Below are 8,597 nucleotides of genomic sequence, written 5' to 3' on the forward strand. Positions count from 1 at the left end.
CTCGACACTTTTTGATTGGTTAATTCGAGCTTGTCGTCTACGCATCCCACATTCACTTTTGGTAAACATATCACTAACATTAGCCACATCATCTTTAACAAATAGTTCATTTGTGAGTTGACTGTGTTTAGCATCTCTGTCATAATTTAGTAGGTTTTCAATATAAGCCCTATTAAGGATACGTGTCTGATGCCACATTCACTAGTTTATCTTGGAGAAAAACGTCAATTTGACTGAACAGGGAATGGAAAAAATTATTCACAACACCAACTGAAGAATCTTCGATAGGTTTATTATCATTGTCGGTGATGCGCACACGAACACGTAGGTATAAGTTTCCCAAATCCAAGTATTCTTCAGATGTACCTGGTATGCAAAATTCCACAGGACCTCCACTGTCAGTACTGGATATTGGTTGGTAGATAACATAAGAACTTCTTTCCACACACATGTTGACACGAGGGTGGGAAAAAAAATCTAACTCTGACATCATATCCTCAGCAAAAGATGTCATCTCGCTTGCGTTTTTTAGTATTCGTTTTTTTCTTCTTGCTTCCTTGACCTCTCTGAAGTAATCGACTCTGAGCCTTTTCAGCAATGGTTTTCCCAACTTTTGATGCTCTGTTTATAAAGGCTCGACGTACAGGTACCCCTTCCAAGACATCTCCTATCATATGCTGACCGGCTTTTAAGGCTTGACGACCGACAAATTGAGCTGCAGGTTTTAAAAGTGGACTTAGAAAGGAGAAGGCACTTCTAAAAATGCTACCTAATCCGTACCCACGCTGTATTGGGGGGCCCGTAAACATTTTAGCCCCACCTGCCTGCAATGTGTAATATCTGAGATAATCAGTCATCCTTCACTTGTCGGAACTGTAATTTAACCATTGTCTTGCCACCACGAAAGTGAAACAACTCGCCGCTGTCAGAACGAATTTCAATGCTAATTGACTGAAATGTTTGTTTTCGTAACGGATAATAATCAGGTTGAGCAAAAACGAAGGAACACTTGGTGCTGCACTGAACAACTCGTAACAATGGTGCACATGTATCACCAACTATCTGTTCTTGGATTACATCAGAATAAACAAAATATGCGGCTACACCCCTCTTTATATCAATTGGATATTTCCCTGTGATTGTACCTTTCAGTTTAACACCAATCTGATTAAAACCCAGTAGAAGCCCCAAACCCGAGGCCTCCTTGGGAAACAAAAGATTGTAATCTTTTGGGACTGTCAGAGAAATAGTGTTGTTTGGGTTCTTTGTTCCAGTAATCAGAGAACTGACATCAAACACTGCTTGAAGAAGTTCAGAGGGTGAATTGTAACTGCCATGGGGAATCTTGTACACTTTGTAAAATCCTTCTTTAGACTTTTAGAAAACTTTATTTCCTGCGATGTTGTTGTTCTCGATATTGTTGACACCTCCCCCAATTGCACGTATCATATGAAACTCATCGTAACCGGAATCGATGTTATTAAATTCTCCCGGAAGATGAATTTCGGCAAGAGCAACTTCCCATGTACCTTTAAGTCTGATCTCGTGTGGTAATTCCACTTGAAATTTCGTTTGCGTGTTTGTAGGAAACATTTTCATACTGGCATTACTGGGGAGGGTTAAGTAAAACATCTTCGCTACGAACTCAAGAATTATACGATGAGGGATAACCGAGCCACTTAACAAAATACTGAAGCTTTCCTTTCTGTTTGCACTGCTTAAGTACTTGTTCGATTAGATACACGTCTTCCGGAAGTTCATTGGGTATGTTAGCCTTTTGCAGTTGAGCTTCGTAGAAAGTTCCCTCCACTATCTCTCCGTCCCGACTGCGAACTCTATATACTACAGGGTTTCTATTAATAACCTGAGCAATAGTGAACATTTCTCGTGTCCAGTTACCCCAATACCCTTTTCTAAATTTGTGGGTATCATCACTTAAAACTACACTATCACCTACTTGAAATTTTGGTTTGCTAGTCTCCTCTTGGGTTCCGTACATATATTTCCAAACACGATCCTCGTTGTGAAGGTTAACTTGCGAAGGAGCCATACTGATAGTGCTGTGTGGTGTGAGGTTATAAGTATGTACAAGGGTTGGTAATACATTCGTATAACTTTTACTTTTAGTATACGTCATCCACTTGTAGATTTTTGTTTTCAATGTTCTGATAAATCTTTCTGCAATGGGTGCTTTCATTTCGCTCCTGGTCGTGTAGAAATGAATATTATGGTTCTTAAACAATGCACGAACTTTCTTGTTGCAAAACTCTTTTCCTTGATCAGTGTTTATATAACATGGCACTTCCTCTTTAAAAATAGACTCGAAAGCATTAACAACATCGTCTGCTGATTTCTTCTTCAATGTTCGAACCCACGCAAATCGGGAAAAACAATCAATGCATACAAGAAGGAAAGACACACCCCCATTCTCTTTTGCAAGGGATGACATATCTGCCAAATCACATTGAAAAGTGTGTAAAAGTGTCGGGACTTTGATTTGATTGCGTTTAAACTTTCTTCTAATGGGTTTATGTCTCACATAAGTAGGTTGTGTTGCTAACCAACTTTTCACGGTTTCATGTGTCAAATTTGTATGTTTCTGTAAAGCTTTGATACTTCCAAAACTAACTACTGTATTAGGATTATAGTAATCTGCTAACTTTTCCATTACTATCAATGATTTTTTTTCTTTGCAGGTGAAAATCAAGAAACATCGCAAAAGTGGCAGTTACTTGCTTTTATAGCAGTACTGCTAATATTAATGACCGGAGAAATTTCCATAATCATTTGGGAAGTGGTATCAAAATCAGGCAATCAAACTTGCCTCATCAAAGAAATGTTACGCCAAGAAAAACACTATTTGCATTGGTGATATATGTAAATTCAATTCCTATTTCTTGCATATTGCAATGTAAATAATATCTGTGAAATAAATATGTAAACTTAAAAGAACAAACAGTGTCTTTGATGTGTTATGTATGTTTAAGTAAGAACACTTTTGAAATCACCGTGAATTCACACAAGATTTGTTTATTTATTTATTTATTTATTGAACTTTAAGATCTTACTTTTAGACAAACCAAAATATCCGGATGAATTATGAATAAAATATGAACTTGATTAGAATATGAATATAGAAGAAAATACAGATGAGGTATGGAAAAAAGTATGTGTGTTTGAGTGACATCAGTATATAATTAATTATTCAGAAAAGCTCGAAAGACTGACGCCATCACGACTTACTCTAAGAATTCCCACCCTTTAACAGGAAACAAATACCCCAAATGTATAGGAAATTAGTACAAACATCTATATGAAATAAAATAAAATAAAATAAAATAAAAAAAAAACCGTATGTTTGAGTGACACTAGTATATAATTAATTATTCAGAAAAATCTAATCACACCCGCCATCACGACATACTCTAAGAATTCCCATAGACGACAATGACGGATGTGTGTCACCCTGGGAAAATTCAAAGATATCTTATCTCAAAACATAGCCCACAATTCCATAGCCAAACCAAAATACCGCACAAAGACATAACATCACGATTCTTATCTCTAAATATCACCCATCACACCACGTGATATTTCTGACAGAAGGGGAGCCCTGCGAAATTCCAAACTCAATAACAACAAACATTCGCGTCACGATTCCTTATCTTATCTTAATCTTGATCTGGTCAGAAGTGTCCCACCAATCACGACACGATTTCTTATCCACTAATATCATCCTTTCCATTCAAAACAACAACGTCACTTATTTACAAATGACGACATTTATTTACAAATAACAAATGACGTCACTTATCTACATCTGAAAACAACACACACCCACAACACGAATCCTTATCTCTACCATCACCCATAATTCCATACGCGAACCAAAACACAAGAACTGAAGCCAGTGACCACATATGCTCCCAGGGAAATTTCTGACTCAGGAAGCCACGCACACCGGAAGCATTTGGTTTAAAGTGTCCCACCAATCACAACACGAATCCTTATCTCTATCATCACCCATAATTCCATAGGCGAACCAAAAAAATCCCCCATAAACCCATACGCGAACCAAAACACAACAACTGAAGCCAGTGACACAGTTGCCCACACGGAAATTCCAAACATTCCACAGCCATGAAGCCATGCACACAATGACGTCATCAACCAATCACGTCACGATTCCTTATCTTATCTTGATCTTGATCTGGTTCAAACAGCCTCCCCTACTACTTGCACTGCTTCGCTGTAAGACTTCGCCGCTCGGGTTCTCAGGTCAACCCCCTCCTGTGGGAACTAAAGACCAGTGATACTATGCACAGGAATCTCTGAGGTGGTTAGTGTGCCTTCCGTTTGCTGTGGGCTGCCAAGCGTCTTCAGCCAACTTACTTCCCCGGGACGTATTTATTGAGCAAAGAGTTCTGAAAGCACTTATTTCCACCTCTTCTTCTACGTCCAGCACTCTTCTACTTCTACTCCTAATTATGAAGCACTGGCCAATGAAATGAAATGCAAAAGATCACACTATCTTACATATATGTATTTAAATTTTTATATGATGTAAACTTTTAAGTAATAAAACATTTGATTATAATGTAAATTTGTATGTATTCATTTAACAAAAGAATTCAAAAATGCTTGAAAAATTAGATGGTGCACGCTGCCCTATCGGTATTTTAGAATGTGCTCTAGGAAACAAAAATGATGGGAACCCCTGTTATAGGAGTTCATATCTTTCATCATCGGCCTATGGAGTAAAAAGAGTGCTGAGGGTCAGCAGATGGCAAAAGGGGTGAAATAAAGGTAGAGCAAGACAGTAGTAGGTAACAGAGTCCTCGGTCGACCTGATTAACTATATAACTCGATGGTTGTCGCTAAAAAGGTCCGCAGACATCATCTCCTCACATCAGTTCTGAAAACAAAACTCAATTGGTAAACACCGTGAAGTATTTTAGTTTGATCAACCATATGATCTGAAAGGAAAGAGCCTGAAAATAATCTTGAATATGAACAATTTAAAGACCATATTGACCACGAATTGGGAGAAGGACTTCCCCGGAGTGATACAGCCCACAAGGAGCTGCACCACCTCGACGTAAGCCTTCGCTGCTCGGGTTCTATCAGGCCAACCCTCACCTGTTGAACTATAATACCAATGAATTACATACTAAAGAGAACTGATATGCTAAAGGAAGATACATAATTTAATTTGCCCCTGTGTAAGGATACGGAGAATGGGTGTTTTGCACCATTTATTTACGAACCGCCCATCCGCTAACAAATGCATTTCTTGTGCCAAGAATCTTGGTAGATAAAAATAAAATCTGCTTCCGACTCTGGCATAAACCCTGTTTCCATCGTGTATCTGCGATTTTTTCTCCACTTTCCAGATATGATATCTCAGTACATTCACAAGGAAGGAAATTTATGAGTTTTGGGGGTTTTCTGACAGGTGGGGGGAATTGTAGGTATACAACCTCCTCCAGCGACAGCATCGGAATTTCTAATACTGTACTTAATTTTTGCGAGATACGCCGAGCGGAGGTCATAAATAGAAAAAGTGTCCCACCGTTTCGAGGTCCTGACAAACGTCACAAAAGGGGTCGCAGGGACGTGGTATATATATAGGGACTTTACCAGTTTCATAGGGAGCTACCCATAGGCTATCCGCCATGCTAAATCTCTGTGAAATGGCTGTCCCAGCTATTCTTCATGTTTTGAAATAGAATTCCCATATTCGTTCCGAGATGCGGAGTATCACATCTGGAAAGCGGAAAAAATTCCCAGTATAATGTTTGCGATTTTATTTTAAAAATATCTAATCCATCCGATTTAAATTTCTTAATATATTTACAAAGTGAGTAGTACCACTCGGGCACAACCTCTGCGCAAGGACCAGCATGACCAGTGGTCCCGAAGTGGGGAAGAAAAAAACCCTAGAAAATATTTAATTAATATGCCAGAAATATGATTTGACTTTAAGGCCTTCCGAATAGTTTTAAAAGCAATAACAGAATGAGAATATAATACAAAGGCCGAAAATTCATGTACTTAAAAATAAAAATAAAAAAAAGAAAGAACGAAAAGCGTTCCCCGTCAGCAGAATACTTCAGCTTACAGGGGAAGACTGACAGACGTGCACAAGGCAAGGAAAACAGATCGAACAGAACGGCTGTCTGTCTTCCCCTGTAAGCGGAGGTATTCTGCTGACGGGGAACGCTTTGCGTTCTTTCCCTTTTTTATTTTTGAATTTTAGTCCTTGACAGCATAACTTTATGCAGATAGATAACTTCACGCAGATACTACACTTACACACACGCTGAAAATTTGTGAGTCCAACAAACTTCATCATCGGCCTGTAGAGATAGGCTGAGAGTCAGTAGATAGTAGGAGAAGAAATAAAGATAGAGTGCATAGTGGTAGAGTAGGTAAAAAGACCTCAATTGACCTATTTTAGCTGTTTGCCCCCAGGGGCGTTTCTAAAACGGTCGTTGATTTTTCACCGCCTCGCTGTAAGCCTTCGCCGCCCGGGTTCTCAGGTCCTCCCCCACCTGTGGGAGCTAAAAACCAGTGAAGCTGAGTACAGAAAACCCACAAGGTGGTTACTGTTCCTTTCTTTTTTTGTAGGCTGTTGTGATTCTTTTTGCTACCTCACCTCCCTTGGCCATGTCTAGTTTGCAGAGAGCTATGTAGAACGCCGAAGCTGCCTCCTCGTCTATATCCAGGGCTACCTCTACTTGCTCAGGGGTGATTTTGCTGATGTCATCAACGAAGAGGTCACCTCATTTTGCACTGACGATGTCGGGTCCATATTTCCCTGTGAGGAGTTCAGGTTCTCCTACTTTATCTATCGCTTCTTTGAACTTTTCTGCCACCCCCGGCATACCTCTAAGGAAATGTTTTAGAGTCTCCCCTGCTTTTGCATGAGGGACTTCTGGGTGTTCGGTTTCAGATACTTTTGCTGTTTTGAGATTTGTCAGCTATTCTTCCTGCGGACTTAATCGCCGTTTGGAAGTGTTGGTGCTCGTCTCCATCTCTACTTCAGCTTCTTCTACGTTATCTGAATTGGCGATGTCTATATTAGCAGTGGTAGCTCCGCTTTCGTCCGTGGGAGTTACCATGATGGTTTCTGCATTGTCAGTCTCTTCTGTTGGGATCGTATTGCTGATTTCTGCAATTCTGGTAGGTTTCCCTCCCTTACGGGACCTTTTCGTTGTCTTTGACATGGCGGCATGATCAGGGGTGGTCTCAAAAGGCGGAAACTCTTCCTATGTTGTGACCTTTTCATTACTTGGTTTTGTTGTTCATGTGATTGCGCCACCCATCCTCTCTGCAAGAGTTCTGGAAGGGCAGGTGTCCACTTTGGGGTCAATGAACCACATTTCAGGCAAGCTGCCTCATATTTTTCTTGGTTGTGGCCTGTTTTTAGGTAATTTTTGCATTTTATTCGAGGGAAGTCTGCCCCAAGATGATTGAAGGCGCCACACCGAAAGCATTGCGTTTTGACGCCTGGGTAATTTACCATTACCCGGGCAGATCCTATGAGGATAAAGTTAAGAACTTGGAGTCGGGGGTTACCTCCCCCGACTCCACTCAGGATTGTCGACGTCATTGTGAACCTGGATTTCCCGTACAACTCCCCACTTACAGAATACGCTACGGATGATATCGTTGTTCTCAGCGTATTCTAGGGGGAACCTTGGTATCTTACGGGTTCTCAGGATGCTCCCTACCGTGAAGGGAGAGACTTTTGTTTTCCCACAGTTAAAGCTTGGAGAAGTTTTTCTCTGATCTCCATCTCTATATTCTTGGTTACCACGTGGCATCTTCCTTCCCCATAAGGGATAAATCCGAATATGTTTTCTGCACCGACGCACTCTTATGATTGCTTTCGCCATCGCCCTTGCCTGGATTGTGGCGTACACCTCAATTCCGAGGGTACGTACACACGGCAGAATGGAGGGTATGATCGGATGGGGGGGGGGGGGCTAACACTATTCCCACCACCGAGGGTTTAATATTACCCCGGTCAGTGGTTTTAGAAGATTTGTAATTTGCCGTTTAAATATCTAGATCTACAGCCCCGATGGAACTCGTATCGATATCAACAGTGAAGAACAAATACTACAATTTGTTCTTAGCCTGTTAAGTTGGTAAGAACTGATACTACACTTTGATCTTAGCCAAAAGGCCGAGAAGCGATCTTACACACACGCTGATAATAATATGTGAGTTCAACAAATCTTCATCATCGGCCTGTAGAGTAAGATAGGCTGAGAGTCAGCAGATAGTAGGAGAGGAAATAAAGATAGAGTGCATAGTGGCAGAGTAGGTTAAAGAGGCCTCAGTTGACCTGTTTTAGCTGTTTTCCCCCCAGGGGCGTTTCTAAAACGGTCGTTGATTTTTCACTTTAGAAAAAGGAAAAATCCTATAAAGGAAACATGTAACAAAAACATGAAGTACAGAGAAAACAAAACTATAGACAGGACTAGAAACCGAAAAAGAAAGGTGGAGCGAAGGGTCTGGCCTGAGTGATGCAGCTCTCAAGGAGCTGCACCGCCTCGCTGTAAGCCTTCGCCGCTCGGGTTCTCAGG

At 40.6% G+C, this 8,597-nt stretch overlaps 1 pseudogene; it reads right to left on the reverse strand.

Annotated features, from left to right (window-relative positions):
• Positions 1-8,044: 8,044 nt before the first annotated feature.
• Positions 8,045-8,206, reverse strand: LOC150101964 (U2 spliceosomal RNA; annotated as a pseudogene).
• Positions 8,207-8,597: the final 391 nt, after the last annotated feature.

The sequence above is a fragment of the Typopeltis vanoorti genome, chromosome 11 (assembly GCF_054136105.1).
Source record: "Typopeltis vanoorti isolate ZY-2024b chromosome 11, IOZ_Tvanoo_1.0, whole genome shotgun sequence".
NCBI classification, from domain to species: domain Eukaryota; kingdom Metazoa; phylum Arthropoda; class Arachnida; order Uropygi; family Thelyphonidae; genus Typopeltis; species Typopeltis vanoorti.